The 19,069-nt window shown below is 41.8% G+C and overlaps 1 protein-coding gene across 1 annotated transcript in view; it reads right to left on the reverse strand.

The window, feature by feature from the left end:
- Positions 1 to 19,069, reverse strand: part of cadm4 (cell adhesion molecule 4) — a 156,909-nt gene that overhangs the window by 133,874 nt on the left and 3,966 nt on the right. The window lies entirely within an intron of this gene.

Genomic DNA, 19,069 nt, shown 5'->3' on the forward strand with positions numbered 1-19,069 from the left:
TTAAGTACTCTATAAAACTGCATAAATTGCTGCATCTCGGAGTAATGCACAGTTTGCAGCGAACATAAAGAGCAAGCTGAGTTCTCAGACACGTTATAATGTGGAACAGCTATTTTAAATGTAGCTTTTAGCAGATCTAATTATCAGAGCACAGCAGCTCCATCTCTCTCCAGAAATCCAGAGACGCGCAGTTCAGATGAAGTTAGCACTCTTAACGATCTTAATGTGAGTGTTTCTCTGTACTGTTAGTGTTTACACTGTGATATACCTCTCATCTCTAACCTAATGCATGCTTGGAGTAGCTCCAGCCCTTTTGTGCCCCTACACAGGATACGTGGGTATAGAAATTGGATGGATGGATAATTAGACAAACTGACAGCACTGGCAGCCATGCTACTGTCATCACATTTATCTTAAACCCCAATAATGTAATCACAGTTCCAACCACCATAATCATCATTATACGTGTATCTTATTCACCATCCGCCCAGAAATATGCCATCTTACAGTATCGGCATCATCGTCAGCATCTCAGCACAAGCTGACGTCACTACTGTACCACGTCTGCCCGCAGCTTCATCATCCTCTAGTTTCACAGACCTTGTCAGGTCTCATTTCTTAACAGCGGCACCATATAATGAGAGCCATAACCATTATTGTCCAAAGGTCTCCTGTTCCAATCCTTTACTTTACCAAATGACTTTCCCTTGCCCCAACTCTCTCGCCTTCTCTATTTCCCATTCGCCTGCTCTAATTACACACTGTTTGTTTGGCCTTCTGGCTGCCCCCTAATGCAGAGGAGAGGAGTCATTAAAATGATTTACAGAAGTAAACCCCACACCCACCCTTACCTCTCTTTCCTCACCTCACCTCACTCCACTGCATCCCTGCCCCCCTCTCTCCCTAAATTCCCGACCCCTTGCACCCCTAACATATAACTCAGTCAAATATCGCCGGTGGGATTCAAATCAGATTCGATTAATCCTTTTTGCTCGCTGCCTCTCTCTTTTAGTCCTTTCTCGCTTGCTGCCCTTTCCACCTCTTCCACTTTCTCCAGCACTCCCCAATCACATAACTGCAAACTTCTTAGGTTAAAACTGTTTTTATGAGGTGGCACTTTGTCTCCTTCCTTTCTCCTCACCCTTAGCCTTCTCTCTCCTTCCCTTTTAGACACACAGACAAACATTATTCCCCTCTTGAATTATGTGATGGTAAGAGACCGTAATCATTTCGGATGCCTGACTCAAATGTTATCTCCTTCCATTTACTCTGATCCAGACATGAAAAAGCAGGGAATAGACTTTACTTCCTCTTCTTAATATGCCATCATAGGCCTGATGCATTTCACTTTTTCAACTTTTCTTTTTCACCTTACTTGACCTCCTGGAAAAAAGCACAAGGTAAACACCAGCCCATCTTTTAAAATTAAGTATAAAACGTATACAACAGGCGAACACAAACAACAGGATTAAAATCGCATTCAATTAATCCCTTATTCCCATTGCCACCTACTCAGCAATGCTCCCTTTCTTGCACTTTCCACATCACTAACTTGCTCATTTTATTCCTCAACCTCCATCTTCTTGGGTTAAAATGGGTTTGTGCGCGAGTGTGTGCATGTGTATGTGTGGGCAGGTAAATAATTTTTTATTCAACTCTTTGACTCCATGTTATCTCCAGTACCTGACTTTCCCACACCCTCACTCCGCTTTTAATTAACACTCTTTATTTCACAGCTCTCCCTGCTAATCTCTCCATCAGAGGCCTATAGCGCTAAAGGCTGAGCTTTCACTCCCGCTGTGGGCTCTTTGTACTCTTTCAAAACAGAAAGAGCAACAAACACAAGTCTAGCCATGCACACACAGATAATAAGCCACATACACACCCACACACGGGACTCTTGAAATACATTAATACGCTCAAATGAAAAAGCAAAAGTAAAGATGCACTGGCAGAAATATCTCATCTGATTTATTGCAAAAATCACATAATCTTCCTCCCTTTGTGCTGTGAACTTCAGGTGTCGCATAATGATGGTGTATTAACAGCTCTGTGTGATAACTGATGCATTTTAACTTCTAATAAAATGGGTAATTGGTGAGTTGAATCGTCAAAGTTTGAGATCCACACTGATAAGGACTAGTTTACCAAGAAAAAGGAAGTGGTTATTGTGTCTTCATTGCATCACTGCGTCTCCATGTAAAATAAACTCTCAGATAGTCCAGTAAATTTAGATTCTTTTATACACATAAATGACAGCATGCTTGTCACAGATAGCAGCCTGTGGAACCACGTGCATAAGGGCTTGTGGGACTGTGGAGAAACTTTGTCAAGTCTTAGAAAATTACTCCAGGTGATGCCATAGTGATGCCATCAGAGTTACTGCAGCAAACAGACAGCCTCTGTTACAAACTTGAGTAATTGTCCGTTCATTTCTGCCTCTGTTGCTTTGATTTTTCTTTTATCAGTCTCTTGGGAGTCTTCCAACTTTACAGGGATGAAACACGGGACCACAGTGGTACACCTATAAAAGTTTAATCAATATCTAAAATGAATGTTGATACATTTTCTATCCATTTCATTTCAACTGACTGTCTCAGTATCCCCCCCCCCCACACACACACACACATGCTTAACATCATGCTTGCAAAGACCTTCATGAGTGCATTGAGCTGAGTGTGAAAATGCAATCTAGCAAGAGAAAGATAACATCAAAGAGAGAATCTGGGCTGTAGGCGACAATTTATTTGGAGCTCTAATCTTTCCAGCACTTCACGTAGTCGACTCTAACAGATTCTCAACAAATCTCTAAGTACCATTAATAGGCGGTTGCACTAACCTGATGTTTTTAATCACTGGCTTACTGGGTAGGTTAACTTGCATTATGTCCATGCAAATTATTCAGTATAGTCACAATAGTATGCGTAAGAACATACAGGATATCATATGAAAGATTAAAATGTCTTTATCGCATTCTCTAGAATTTCAGAAAACCCGACCTCTGACCTTGACGTTGAGGTTGAGGTCACTGATATTCTGAACCATCCAAGATTTCTAGCAGCTACACCTATGGTATCAGTTTGAAACACCTACATCAACTCATTCTCAAGTTATTGCATTCACAAACTTGAGTGTCCAAACCACCCGTCCACCTGACAGGGTGGTGTCCACAGCACCCTATCAGCTTTTATGGCTGAGGGTTAAAAATGGCTGCTGTAGAGCCGTCATCAGATTGAGTATCAAAATGTTCTGGTTTGAGTCCAAAAAGGAATTTGTTAACAAACATAATCGATAGACAGACATTACAGGTTTGTTTTTGCACCAAACCCCACACTCACTCAGGTTTTGCTTTTATTCAAAGACTTCTGGATTCGACATATCTAGGAAATTAACACTGTGCTCACCTACACCTGTAAACACCTAGAGGCTAATCTATCAGTTCTGACAGGGTCTAGAAAAGAATACGTGTTTTTATATGGCCTGAGCTGACACTTACATGGGAACAAAAACTATCAAGATATGCTTGATAAAATACTTTTACAACTAAGATTAGACAGTTGTTTTTTATTATTACACACTTTTACATGTCATATGAGATGCTTCTGTTACGAGTGTACCACGAAACATTATATTTCTGAACTTTAAATAATAACTCATTGAAATGAAAGTTGGAGAACAAAGATTTGTTTCATTATTTTAATAAAACTAAAGTCCAAAAATCTGTCTTACAGAATAGCACCATTTCCCTAGTGTAATCTATCTCCAGCTTGAATGCGAATGTGCAGTGCAGGGTTTCTATTGTTTCAGTTAGCGAAATGGTTTTTAATCAAATGCGACTGAGCTTTTATGCGAAAGTAATGAATGTGTCTGCTGGCTAAAATCTTTTACAAATCATTATAAAAACGACTGAGTGATAATTTCAAAACATTTGCGACCTTTTCTGTCGCAAAGCAGCAAATAGTACGTATGTAATTAATCAAGAAGAATCACGCAAACAACAAAAGGAACAATCAATGAAAGTGTTTATTTTGTGTTTCTAATTAAAAATTGGACAATAGAAGATTGGGAAAGCATTGCCTAGTCTGATGAGTCTCGATATCTCCATGCAATATTCTCATGCTAAGTTTTGAATTTGGCATAAACAACATAAAAGCATGGCTCCATCCTGCCTTATATCAGTGTTTCAGTCTGGTGGGGCTGGTGTTATGGTCGGCTGGATTGTAGATATGCAGCTGGCAAATCTGCAACATCTGTGTAAAGCTATCATGTCAATATGGGCCAAAATCTCTGAGAAATGTTTATAGCACCTTGTTGAATCTATGTCAAATGGGAGTCTAACCTTGTACTAGCAAGGTGTAAATACTGAAATAGCTGTTTTTGTATGTGCCATCTCTATATTTTCCTGTCTGAGGAAACATTCACGGTTGTGAATATATCTGCAATAAGCTGTAGGCATATGTAATACCCTGGTCCTTTTGCTGGTTTATAGAACAAACGTGCTTCTGTTAAGTCGTATATAAACATTGTAAACATCTTTGAGGAGGATCACCCAGAGTTACAGAGTATATTTTTCTCTGTGTGTAGGTATACAGCTGTGAAGTGAGAGCAGAGGAGAAAAAATGAAAGAAAAGTTGGTAAGGATAACATGGGCTGAACACCATGCAAGTGATGTTCTTCGTCTGCTTTGCTCCATCAATCTCCTTCATCCACCTTTGTCTTTAGATGTCTTTATTACAGTGAATCGCATTATACCGCTGAGCCATGTTTACACATGGGAGGCAAATCACATAATTGAAGAGTGTCAGACACTGATCCAGACAATATTTAAATGTAAATATGACATTGCCAAAGTGTCTCTGAAATCCATGCTGTAATCATATCTATGAATAGCTCTATATTTGCACTGCAGGCTGAGTGCAGCAGTTAAGCAAAGATGATTTCCTAGAACTCTCCTCAACTCCAGTAGCGTAAAAAACAATGTTCTATCACGGCAGCTCTGAGACAGTGTTGAGGGGTAAGCAACGGTGCGAAGAAAATCAGTGCTACCTTTGAGTGAAGACATCAGGTGTGTAATGCCATCACACGCTCGCTCTCTGCCTCCTGTTGAGCTTTTCCACACACTGTTCCGAACAATCGTCCACTCTCTCCAATCAGCCCTTTATTGTCCAATAATGAATACTTTTCCTGTAAGAGGCCGCCGCCCATTTCCTTCTCACAAGTTTACTGTGAGAAGTGATGGGGTGGGTCTGGCCAAGAGGAATGATTTGGGTTTTTTCCCAGTACCTTCATTGTTCACAGTCTTAAATAAAGATGTTTTGGCAGACTTTGGTTTGTATATGGAGCTGCAAATAAGGCTTCAGCGTGCTGGTTGCTGTGCGTGCCTGCTTTCTGGCCCGTTAAATAACTCTCATTAAAGGGCAGCAGCAACTAATAACAATGTCTGATCTGAACCAAGCTTGTCCCTGTGCCCCATCCCCTTCTCTCCTTGTTTAATTTCCCTTTAAGGCTGCTTATTGATTCTACCCCTTCCATTCTGTAAGTCTTTTTATTTATAACACAAAGCAATAACAAGAGTGTCACAACCTCAAGTTTCGTGCAAGCTATTAATAAGATGAATCTAAAAGCGGCAGATGCATGTTTACGATATACAGTATGGGTCTCTCCTTGACATCAATCTGTTCATACTTTTTTTCACCCTGTCTTCTAGACTTTACCTCCAACTCAAACTTTTGAAAGAAAGGGCAAAGTGAGTGAAAGAAAGAAGATATCAGGACCAAGGACAAGAGCTGACGAAACAGACTATGATGGAAAGAAAGGGAAGTCAGAAGGAGCAAGAGGAAAAAGGCAGAATGGGAGAGTTGAGCAGGGCAACCGAAATGGCAGAAGAACTGCCAAAAGGCAGGCCTTGGTGGTAAATCCAGAGACAGACAAGGTGGAGAGAGACTGAGACTGAGGATGAGGCAGGGAGAAATACGGATGTGCTGAGGGGAACAGAAATGAATAAAAGATGGAGGGAGACAGATAGGATCGAAAGGTATCGGAGGTAAGTGAGAAAACTGCTGGAACTGTTAGGATTCTCAGTAGGCAGTGGCTCCCTCTTTCCATCTCAGCTGTAGTTATCAAGTCTAGCTTTGTGCAATGCTGTTAATATAACTACTGAGCTGTCACAGTGTGAAGTGCGCACGAGTTCAAAACAGTGCTTATTTATCAGTTTGCATTTGTGTAAGGTACATGTAAGTAGCACAAATACATAAGCCCATCTGTTGCCTTGAATCTCTATATGTGCGTGGGAATGCAGAGGAGCTGTTTCAGAATTGTGCATGCACAGTACATGTATGTGTGGGAGGGGGTATGGCAGAACATCACTATTTACAAGTATGTGAAAAGTCTGTTGGATTCTCTGAGAGCCACAGTGTGCTTTGTTGGATCATACAGCCACGTAGTCTAACTGTTTAGCCAGACTGCACTGCAAGCAAATCACAATACCTGCAGGATTTCAATATTTAAAGAGCTTTTCTACATTCTTTGACACTCAGGTAAAAAAAAAAAAGAGTCAACCGTGCCAGACAGGGTCCCTGTTACAGCTGAGATGGAGTAGAATTTTGTCATCTGTCTAGCTCTTTCTATGTTATTTTTCAACTAGCCTGCCAGGTGTAACCCACTAACTGTCACTTTGTGAACATGCCCAAGGCTGAAAAAATGATCAGAAATACTAACCCACCAGTCTACCTAACATATATCTGAAACCAGGGACTCATATTCAGAGGATAAATCCAAAGTGAATCTTTTTTTTAATTTTTTTTCTGGCCAAATTCTTTTTGGTAATGATAATTTGGTACTTACCAAGGAGAAACAAACACATGTTGCTGGAACATAGAAGCACACAAGCCAACAAGTCAAGCCAAGCTTCATTATTTAGGGAGGAAGTCTAACATGAGTGCACCTGAAACAATCTGTCAATAAATAGCTGCACACTACAGCTCAACTACATTGGTTGTAGTTATAGATTATGTACGCATGTACTACCACAGTAAGTGCAGTAGGCTGAAGTTGTTCTGCACTATATATATATATATATATTGGTATAGTATATAGAGTTATATCATATTTTGGGGGGTTCCAACCTGTTTTCCATCTTGCTTTGGTAAAACTGAAGGTTACTTTTTCAAAGCTCTCTTCAATTAAATTATTAAACGTGATATTAAAAATGAGGTAAGAGTATGATCAAGTTGTAAAAGAATTATCTATTGTTCAATATATCAGAAAAAACTTAGTTCACAGCAAGCAAGGTCAAAAGCACAGCAGATCTTGAAAATTAAACCCTTTCTTCTGGCTGTCAGTTAGAAAACAATATAAATGAATATTTGGCTGCTGTTTTGAAGACTTGTCTTGTTGTAATTACGGTAAGTCATATGTGCAAATTATATTAAACCTCAGCTGTCATTATAGTGGCGGTAAGGGCAGTTATAGAATACCATGAAAGGTGTTTGTTATATCAGCCTCACACAAAACCCACACACACACAAAGGGAAACGAGAACAGATGCAATCTGTGCAAATGATGCATTATTTTGTGTGAATGTGCTGTTAGTCCTCTAGTGTGGGAGGGTGACAAAATCGTGTAGCTGAGCTACAGTACCGGTGATGCTAGGGACTCTGTTTGTTTGTGTGCTTGTGGTAGTGTACATAAACAAGAATATGTGTGTGCATGAGGGCTGAAATGAAGGTAGGATGTTGTTATCATCTCCCACTGCCTCCCACCCTCAATCCATCCCACCTCTCTGTCGTCTCAGCGGCAGGGGCATGTAAGCCGGTTGCAGCAACATAATTTTCAGGTGGGTCAGATGACAGCATTTTGCACCCCCACACCACCTCCCTCTCTCTGACTCCCTCTATCCATCCACCACCTCTGGCCAATGCTAGAACTTTACAACTGGATGAGCAAAGTGGCGGCGGCTACCTACCTGGCTCTGTGATTGACTGCAGTGCCGCTGAGCGAGCTTCACTGTATCTGTGCCATGTTTATAGCTTCTTTCACCTTCGCAGTAATTGAGTCCCTCCCCATGCGAAATATGCACTGCCAGACAGGCAGATGTGTGCGTGGATGAAACCCATCGTGTGTGTATGTTACGTGTGGGAGCTGGGAGTTGACTGACAGGCTACATAACTCAATTCAGAAATTCTGAGGGAACCTGACTGCTGTTTTCCTGTGTGTCTGTGTGCGAGCATCTACTTATGTGTGTCTGTGACTGGACGCAAATATGTGTGCAGCGATTTGAGGGTGAGTGGTATATGTATGTGGCTCCTATATAATTCTGTGGAGCTTTCCACAGATATCTGAAAGGAAAGTGTGCAGTGGATTAGAAAAAAAAAAGTACACAAAATAGATTTCTAGGTGCACACACTTTTTATGCTCATTTTTTCATGTGCCAGGCTCAACCAGTCGGAGGTGTGTTTGGCATGACAAGATTGCTAGGACAATGATGCATGTGTATGTGCCTGCATGTGTGAGCAGAATACCACTTAGCCTCTTTCAGGCAAATACATGCATAAGAGCACACAAAACTGTAAAACGACCACTATGTTAAGAACAGGTCAGGTAGGAGAGGTGAATATGTAATGGATAAGGGCCACATAGGTCAGATAAGACAGATGGACAAAGCAGGGGAGGAAAGACAAAAGTAATGAGGCCTGCATAAAAGTCTACCTGTGAAAGATGGAAATTGGTAGGATGTAGATGAGGGAATTAAATATGAAGATGCTCGACTGTCTTCTGGTGTTTATGCTTTGGGAGAAATAAAAGAAAGACCAGAGACAGAGAGAGAGAGAAAGAGAGAAGGGGGTTAGTTCAAAACTGTCTTGGGAGGAAGAGAAGATGGGTGGGAGATGAATGGATATGGTTGGAGGGACTGCACGGTCTCTGAAGGGCATGTACAAAAATGAGCTTCCACCTTCAGAATACTGCTGTGCAGCGTATAAGTAAAATGCACACTTCAGCAAGCCCAGAGCAAAAGAGATGGCAAGAGAAGGTAAATCTGGAGATAAGGGGAAAAAGAAAAAAAAAACTCCAATTGAGTATAAAAAGAAAATATAAAGTTAAAAAAGAAAGGAAGCTGGAATTGAACTTATCAAGAGAAATTGGAACTGAGGGTGAGAAGAGGTGCGGAGAAGTCAAAAATAATATTGGAAATGAATTGATGCGGCGTGTGTAAATGGAAGGCGGGTGAGAAAAAATAAAGAGTCAGATGGAAGGAAAAAACATTTTGTACATGCAAATGAGAATGAGAAAGCAAAAACACAGGCATTTGTGGTGACCACCTGGGCCCTGTCAATCGTGTCTCTCTCTTTCTCTCTCTCTCTCTCCTTTTCCCTTTCACTGTCTATCCCTCCACACCTGGGCTCGCCTGCCCGCGGCTACAGTACAAGAGGTAGATAGCAAGAGGAGGCAGGAATGGGGTGGAAGCAGCAGGGAGGCAGGAGAAACTGCCAAAGTATCCATCAGCAAGCAGTCCTGGCAACAAAAAGTCCCCTTTCCCCTTCACCAAGTCTGTCTTTCCAACTATCATTGAGTCTCCCTCTCACTGCAAACTCTAAGTAACAGTTGGAGCAGATGCATGCGGACACATGCACCTGGATCACAGAACTGGCGGGTGTGTGTGGGCATAGGCATGGGCATTTAAGCATCAACGAGGTTAGGCACAGAACGATCGGAGCACAAGGAGGGATAAAAGAGGTTTTTAGCGATCATGGTGAGTACAAACAAAAAGACAGCAAGTCAGTGTTGAGGCCCTTAAACCAGCTTCACACTGTGGGAGAATTGGGAATGAAGGATAAAAGAAAGGCAGCCAGAAAAAGAAGAACAACGGCATGAAAAGGTGGAGAGAGAATAAGTATAGCAATCAAGTGGGAAAAAACTGGTTTTGCTTGAGAACAAAAGGCAGACAAAGAGTGCTACATGCATAACAACAAAGCTAAAAAGTGAATGTGCATTTAAAACACAATCACCAGGTGTGTCCCTCTATTTGTCTGCAATACTCTAGAAGCTTAGAAAAAGGAGGACAGGAATGGCATTTAAAAAGCACAGCACAAAAACCCCCACTGCAGTAAGGAAGTCTGAAAACTCCAAAAGCTCTCTGGAGTGCTTGCAATGTTTGTATTTGTGCATATGCAAATTTAGGTGTGTAAATTAGCGCAAGTGCATGAGTCAACTTGCCAACCTGTCTCTCTGCTTTGATTCAAATTTGTGCACATTTCTGTAACTTAACCACTGATTTACAAGTCAGTCATCATTTGGGATCAACCTGCTTTTTAATTACGAGTGGTTTATGTTTGTTTTTCATTTCCCCCATAAGCTCATAAATTGCTTTCCTCACCTCAACTTAAAATCGATCTCCATGATAAATAAGCATCGTTATAATTGCATATACAAGTAGTGCTGTCGCAAACTAAAATTTGTGATTGCATGCACACACACACACACACATCTTTTGGTGTTTAATTGCTCAGTGGCAAATATTTGATAATGGCTGACTTATTATAATGTAAAAATAATACAAATCTAATTAATGTTATAGTCTGTGCCTTAAAGCTAGGGCTTTATGATTGTTTTAAGGGCATAATTTGCTTTTGTGTAACTTCTCTGACTAGCACATAGAATCAGATGGCTGAAATTCATGGCCATTTTTAATTGTTAAAAGATTTAATTAATCTTTAAAGATCAGGACATTGTTGAAATAGGTAGGGTAGTTACGATGTTAGGATTTCAAACTGGATACTGATGCCCAGGAAAATGCAAAATAACATTTCAAAACCACTAGGGAAAAAATTACAAAGCAGTGATAGTGAAATTTCGCTGGACAAATTTGCAGCATTTTATATTTATTTTTTCTAACAAAGTTTCAAACTCAATAGACCTGACCAATCAGACTTCTGCATTTGGCGAAATATAAGCTGATAGTGTAACACGTACACCAGTACTGAATGTACGAATAGTAAAAAAAAAAAATGTAAAAACCCACTAGTTTATCTCAGACACACAGCTAGATGCTGCTCCAGGTTAATCAGCTCTCTAAAATTATTTCTATGTCTTCTCAGATGTGATTCCAAATCTGCCAACAAAAGCTCAAATTTCCCCACTGACATCCTTTAATATGTACGAAAGTGGTCGCAATACAACTTCAACTCCTGGATCAAACTATGAAATTCTCCCTGCTACGTTCCTGTGAGAATTGTAATATTTTCCACAAAAACACAACACATTGGTACATACATTACATGACAAGTTTAGAAAAAAAAAAAACAGGCAACTAGGCATAATAGGCATGATAGGCACGACTAGGCATTTTGACTAGGCAAAAATAACTATAAAGGCAACAATATTTTAAGGTTTTCTGAGTTAGTACTGTGCTTCTGGTGAAGTTGTACCATATTTTTGTTGCTGATCAAACAGAGTTGATAAGATAGGCCATCCATGTTTCTGTCTAGTTGATCCAATACTTTTTCCTGCTTCAATCTCAGACTTTAAGAGAAAAATAACACTTTTCTGTCATCAATTATTGTGTTATCCTGTGAAATTAATAAAGTCTATTAATGTTACAGACAGGCAGCAATAACATTATCTTTTTATTTTTAGCCACAGCCACTAGCTACTACCTTAACAATAACAAAGGCTAATGTGGCTATTAGGTAACTGCTAATAGTTAAAGAGCTAACATTAACATATGTGACAGCCTGTTAACATTTATGATAGCTATTAAATACTTTAACGTGGCTGAAACTGGAGTTTTAATGATCTTACGAAGTTCCTCATATACTGTTGCTCAGTGTTGGTAATGAAAGAAGGGATGTGTGAAGCTGCGTGCCACCTTTAGCAGGTGAACACAACAATGTGGGTATCTAAACAAATCAGACAGTCATTTTGTATACACACACACACACACACACACATACACACACATATATATATATATATATATATATATATATATATATATATATATATATATATATATATATATATGTGTGTGTGTGTGTGTGTCCATAAAGGTCATTTTGTACTATGTACTGCATAGCAACTGGAATCTTGGACACTAAAGCAGATAAAGCTGCTCTGATAAACGGAGGAGAGATGGTAGACCTCATGGCCTTTGGGAAGAGAAAAAATAATCAAGAATGAAAGCACATTCCTCCCTACAGCTTCCTTTTATTAGTTTCTCAAGCAATAAAGTAAGTTACTGTATATGCAGTCAGGAGGCGACAGTGTCGTACTGTGTGTTCTGTGGTGCCTTCCAGACTGTAGGATCTACGGCATATTGCAGACACAAAAACCTCTTGCTGTTCACGGCTACGTGGATCAAAAGAGCTAAAAATGACTTTGGTACCATCCACAGAACCCCACTGGCCCCTGCAAGCTGCTTCACAGCTCAATTCACCAGTACTGCCCAGTGGGTGGCAGTTGCTATGAACCACTGTTTCTCTGCAACTGCGCCCAGTGCCCTAGGCCTGTGTCAAGCTCATTCAGTATCATTGCCTGTAAGCCTGTTTCTCTCTTCCACTTCTGCAATGGCCAGAAAGGAGAGCCATGGTTCATGTGTGTTCAATGATAAAACTATTCATCAAACAGAAAGAACATGTCTGTGTCAAGTCAAGCACCACCTCAATCTACTGGTGATGCTTAATGGGAGATGAGGGGAGAGGGGTTGTACCTGTTAACAAGCATAAGGTGAATCAGCAGTCATGCACTTAAACGCCCCTTCAGCCGCTCGAGAGGAAATGAATCCTGGGAGAGAATCAACCAGAGCTTTCCTCAAGGTCATTGGTGCCTGGCTACTTTTTAAGTGGCCTTGCCAGCTCCAACAGTCTTTGCAGAAACAATCGTAGCACCAATCCAATTTGGCTCAGTTTCTTTTCTCTTTACTTCAGTGCAGACGGCTGCATTGCCTCACTATTGTTTTGCCCTGCTGAAAGCAGAGCATGAATTGATGACCTTATGAATCTCAAAAGAGCCTGGCAAATCATTGCGGTAAATCAAGCACCAGCACATTAAGCATGACTGCAGGCTCTTTCCCCCTAAGTTTCTTTCTTTTTCTTTCTTCTTTGTGTCCATCTCTTTCACACTCTTTCCTTCCTACGAGCACTTGGGGATATTGAGAGCAGCCAACTTTTTGAGGATTGTTTTCATGTGCTGCTAATTAATTGCCTCTAATTAATGGTTGTTTACGGGTTGCTAATGAAGTGGATCAAAGCCTACTACTCCTGATGTGGAGGCTCTTGTCTTAGGCTGTAGAAGGAGATGAAGAGAAGAGCAGACAGACAGAGACAAGCAGCGCAGAGAATTGAGGGGTGATTCTGACAGTATAGCGCTAACTACGGTTGAGGCTTTTTTTTTTCTTCAGTACCTTTATCAACTATCATTTGGCTTCTGTGCAGAACAGAGCTGAGCAGTCTGACTTTGATATATCGGCAACTGCTGTTATCACTGGTGTTATCTTGAATGATAGCATTTGGTTTTTAAAGTGGATACAGTAAACTGCAATGTGTACTTTTGCAACATTTAGAAAAATACTCTATGAAAACTGTTTCTTCCTAAATACATTTTTAAAGCAAACACCCCTCTTTCCATACAACTTTTAATGTTTTCAGAAAGCATTAAACATTCATTAACATGATGAAGCTTTGATGATGTTTGAAATAAAGGAACAGAAATGCCACTCCTGAGGTTTCTGTAACCACTGTATCTGACTCTATCACTTTATCTCTGTCAGACATGGTCTTAGCGCGAATGAATTTGCCACTCATGGGAGAGACATTTTGCGAGCTTTCTAAGATAGAAAACTCATCCGAGACCTCTCCAGCATTGTTGTGACCGTCTTCTGAAAATCTCCATCTGATTTCCCAGTAGATAGTGCGCTGCTTGGCAATTTTCAGCATCCGACAATCTCATCAAAGCAAACCTATTAATGGCAATGATATGAAGAAGGATTCTAAATGGCAGACAGATGAATAGCCCTGTGCGTGTGTGGGTGTTTAATTCTCCAAGCCGAAGCGCCATGTAGCTTTGCTGAAAGTGGGAGTACTGTCCACGAGCTGCTGGTAAACAATTTCAATACTTGTTTGCCTGCGTTTTTGTGTGCATGTGGGTGTGACAGTGCATGTGCATGCTGTGACCTCATCGATCATGACACTTTGCCTCTCAGGTGTGGTCACCTACACAGTGCCTGCCCGCGCTCGCTTTTCTCGGTATATTGCCATCCATCTCTCTGTTTCTCCTCTTCCCCCTCCTCCTTCTCCTTCCCCACATCCTCTTCTCATATCAGCACCCTCTACTTTTCTGCTTTGGCCCCACCTACCTAATCTCTCTCTTCCCTCCTTCCTCACTTTTTTGGCCCCATAGATCAGTCATACTGCACCGCAGGGATTGCTTTCTCTCTCTCTCTCCCTTGTTCTTTTTTTTTTAAACACGCCCTTCCATTTTAGAGCTGAAATCCTGCAATCATTCACTCGTTTGTTGGACTTCTCTCTGCCTGACTTTCTCCTCTGCTCTGTTCCTCCCTGCTCCAGTGGTCTGTGACGCAAGCCCCTGGCGCTTTCCCTCCCCCTCCTTGCGGTCTTCCTTCGTTCTTTTATACACTGTGCAGCCAGCCATCTCTCCCTCTCTCCCCGTAACCCTTTCACTCTCCCTCTGTGACCCCATCAGTCCCTCAGTGCCCCAGCTAAGGCTGGTCACTCTTCATCAGCTAGCCTCCACTGGACACACAGACCTCCCAAAAGCAAAGGGAAATGGGGTCTTGTTGGCAACATTTGTGCCCAGCCTGACAGTTTCACCTAGGTTTAAGTTCATTTCTGACCCTCCTTACCCCGACGCGAGCACCTAATTACCAGTCATCCTCTCCTCCTCTTGTCTCTACATCAAGTCTTCCAGACGGGATGTGTATTAGCCTCAGCACTGCCAGAGTACACAGTTTCCAACTCTTCAATTTTAGGCACTTGCCCTCTTCAGCTAAATAAGGCTCTCTCATCCAATCACAGCTAGTGAGGGCTCTGTTGCAGTGCCTGAGTGGGGATAATCACCTTGGTTACTGGCATTACCAGAGGCTGCTGTCTGGCCACGTTAGCGCTGCACCCTGCGGGAGCTGCCGAAACAGGTGTCACAGCAGCAAGGAAGGGTGTTAAACAAGCCCAGGGCCAGGCAGGAGGCATAAACGTTTACTCTTAGTCATGGAAACCATGTCACCAATAGCAAGGAATGTTCCCCAGAATGGCATTAGTGGTTCAAAGTTGGGGTTTATTTTACGTCAGAGGACTGTCTCTTTCAACTTTGTCTCTTTTACCTGCCTGAAATTCAGGGTTAGCTTCCGTTGACATAATCACACCTTGTGCTCAGCAGCTGCCTTTGTCAGTATTCCCTAAAAAGCTACACAAAGACAATCACTTTTTGTGACACAGTCACAGCTTCATGGCAAAGACAAATACACATCGAGAGGGTTCAGCATCTGGAGAAAAGCTGCTGGCTCAGGGGACACGAGGTCGCAGCATGGGCAGCTGGACCCAAAGAGGCGATCTACTTTTGCACTGGGCCAGTCAGTTCAGAGAGAGTTAAGAGTATCAGATTGATTGGCAGGCTTCGAATGCCAGCAAATGGAGGAGACGTCCTTGGCATCCGAGTCAGCATTAAAAACTTCAGCTGCAAAGTTGGTGAAACGCCAGTTGTTCTCAAAGAGCGACACGTAAGGACGACATAGATCACCATTATGATAATCACAAGCTGCACTGTCTGGGGAATAGTAATGGGAAGGAGATGAGGTGGCAGCCATAAAGAGTGTTTCTACATTAGTGCTGGCCTGATTAGATTGACAGAAAGTTTCACTAATGGACGATTAAACAAATGGTCAAATGAGATATAAGGATCCAATTACCAATTGGCGTCTTTGTGTGCCCCTTTCAATCATTGTGCTTCATGTGTTCTGTTTGCATGAACTTGTTCGTGAGGACGCAGCAGAGTGAAAACAAGAGCTGAAAAAAGGCTGAAAAGGGGAACGCTTAGTCATATGATGTGTCCCTGCAGGGATATAGAGGAACTTGCTCCTTCCTAGGTCCTTTTATTTCTATTCAAGTGAAAACAAAATCCTTTTTGAACCTGGTATATAATACTGGAAGAAGTTACGGAAATGTATTTATTGTGTGAAGCAACCGCAGATCAAAACAAATGAATTATGGATTGCACAGAAGACTGGAGGGCAGATTAGGAGATAATTACTGTAAAATACATCACCTGTACTAAATGGTGAACCTCGAAACCTCTGCTTCTGAGTAATGGACCCATGAAAGCCAAGGAAGAATAAAAGCAGCCCACACTGAGCTCTGTAACTCTTTCAGTTGTGACTATCCCAAAAAGTGATACAGTCCAATTTGTTTATGGAGCTTATGTTGAGCCAGTTGTTCAGCTGAGATAGTGGGCCACCCTGTCAGGACCCTTTAAGAATGCCCTGGTTGATCAAACATGGCCACGCGCAACAGCAACAGGCAGCATATTTTTCCTTAAAGAAAAGCTCCTTTCAGCTTCTTCTTTGTTGACAGGCATAGTCTGCCAAGTTCAGGTTGTCCAATTATTTCGACCTACAAAAAGCAGGGAATCTGAGGGGGAAAAGAATTCAACGCTGAAATCTGATTGTGCACTGGGCTTTAGATATTCACCTTGAACCAGCAGATGGCAGGGCAGAGAGCAAAGAAGGGAGGTCTAGGTCTTCATAATTAAATTGTCAAGAAGTTTATCTTATTTACGGGGAGAATTATGCTCCCAGGTTTGGATCAAAGGATAAACCTTGGCTCGCGGTGAAGACATTTTCAGCACATTAAAAAACAAAGATGCTGAAATAGCAAGCCCAATGTAACGTGGAAGAAAGTAAAAAGGCAACGTTAACTCTGGAATGATGTAAACTGTGCCTGACAAGCATCAAAATCTGCACTTGAGTTCAGACAAACTCTTGCATAAGCAGTAATATAACTATGTTCAAAACAGGTAAGCTGTCTATAGGCAAGACGTGTGTGGATGTTTATATGCGTTCCTGCATTTATTTGAGTGACCATATAGTATGTGTCCATATTTTTATTTTTTGTGGGTACTGCATTTCCCTTGATGCTTGTGTTTACACGCCAAACCTCCCTTCTGTGACTCACAGCGACATTGATTTATGCATGGCTTCACTGAGTGTTTGAGTGTGTGTGTGTGCATATGCACACGGGCACTTGCACACACCAGCTATAATTGGTATTCAAATCTCCTCCCACAAGTACGTCCAACTGCTGCCGTTTTTCAGCCACCAGAGTCCCAGCCAAGGTCCAAACAGGATGATGGGGAACAAGCTCAAACGGATGGCTCTCATTGCACACATTCAAATAAACAAATGGAGGTGATTTAATGCACACTGCGATAAGGGAGGTGGTAATGGCGGCATAGGAGAGAAATGGGGATGAGTTGTTAGAATGGAAGTGATGGAGGGTAGCGATTAAGGGTGGGCACGAAGCAGAGGTGGAGTTAACAGCATTTGTTACTGTACGTGCTTTGCAAGTTTGGCCTGCAGCTGCTGTTGATCAGACACCTCCACAAAGCCAGGCAATCTGCGCACAAACATACAGCACTGACTGTGTGTGCATGTCCCTCAGGCCTGCCCGTCAGACACACTGTGAAGTCTTTCTGCCTTTCTTCTCTCACTTTTCCTCGCTCCCTCGCTCTTTTCTGCCTTTCTTCCTCTATCCATCTTTCCATCCCTCTGTCTCTCCCTCATCCTTCACAGAAGCGCCAAGTCTTCCAGCCTCGCCATCTTCACAGCAACCTCTCAATCTATCTGTCCACTCATCCATCTATCCACCCAGTTTGTCCATATCTATTCTAGCATAATAACAACTGCCAACCCTCTATAGCCTCCCACCTTTCCCTTCTTTCAGATTGGTGGAAGAAAAATAACCGAGACAAGATCTTTATTAAATCTCTTTTTTCCTAATGCAGACACAGCATCGGTGCACATCTGCAAGGTTTTTAGGAACAGACCATCTTTACTCTACCTCATCTCCCTCCTTTCTCCACCGACCTTATGCCTGTAACACCCCTAAACTCCCCAGCCTCCTGTCTCTCTCAGCCCCTGTCAGAGGCTAGATTAATGACAGTGATCAGTGAGCAGCCCCCAGCTGAGGTTGCCTGCAGCTTAGGCAAAACCCTGCACTGTACGCAGCACGCACGCCCATGCACACACACTAATGTAAAGCACATACTTGCAACACACACACATATTCATAGATATGTGCCCAAACCCACAAACACAAACCCCATACACAGTGAGAACAACATACAAATACCTATAGCTCATGCATACCTTAACCACCCAGTGTTCATTAAACACATACATACACACAAACACACACACTTTCTCCAAAGGAAAAAATCAATATCTATCAATATACTGGCTCTGGTGAGGTCGGTATTAGTGCAGCTACAAAAATGGCTTTGGTAAGGTAGTTCTTCTTGTATACAAGAGACATCAACATAACAGCACCGTCCAGGTTTGAGTGTGTCCATGCCTCACCAAGCACTTAACTATTTCACTGCCTCAGGACAACATAAACAAGGGGTCACAGAGTGCAACAGCCACAGGACACAAACCAGCAGAGCAACATTTATGTGCACATTGTCATCATCAATCCTCCTTATTCAAAATCACAGAGGCTTCAGATGGACTTTTCTTTTTGAAAGTTTTATTTCAAATTGCATCCAAACAAATCCCACAAAGATATCCAGCTGAAGTTCTTCAGAGGCTAATCCAAATCCCCATATTTTGCAAATGTGGCACTTAAGAAGCTACTGAGTGACCATAACTAGCCAACTACTGTGTAAAAGAAGTAAAGCAGGACTATCCCAACCTGAAGTGTTCCAGTGATGGTGATAAAAGCAATACAAAACACTACAGGTACTGTTACAAGTTGCTGTAATGCATTGTTAGGTGTTATTTTATCTGATAAGGGGGAGGCTCAAAGGTCTTTACAGTCCCTCACCCTTCTCCAGAATATAAAAGCAGTAA

This window comes from Simochromis diagramma, unplaced genomic scaffold, assembly GCF_900408965.1.
Source record: "Simochromis diagramma unplaced genomic scaffold, fSimDia1.1 OVJJ01000361.1, whole genome shotgun sequence".
Taxonomy (NCBI): domain Eukaryota; kingdom Metazoa; phylum Chordata; class Actinopteri; order Cichliformes; family Cichlidae; genus Simochromis; species Simochromis diagramma.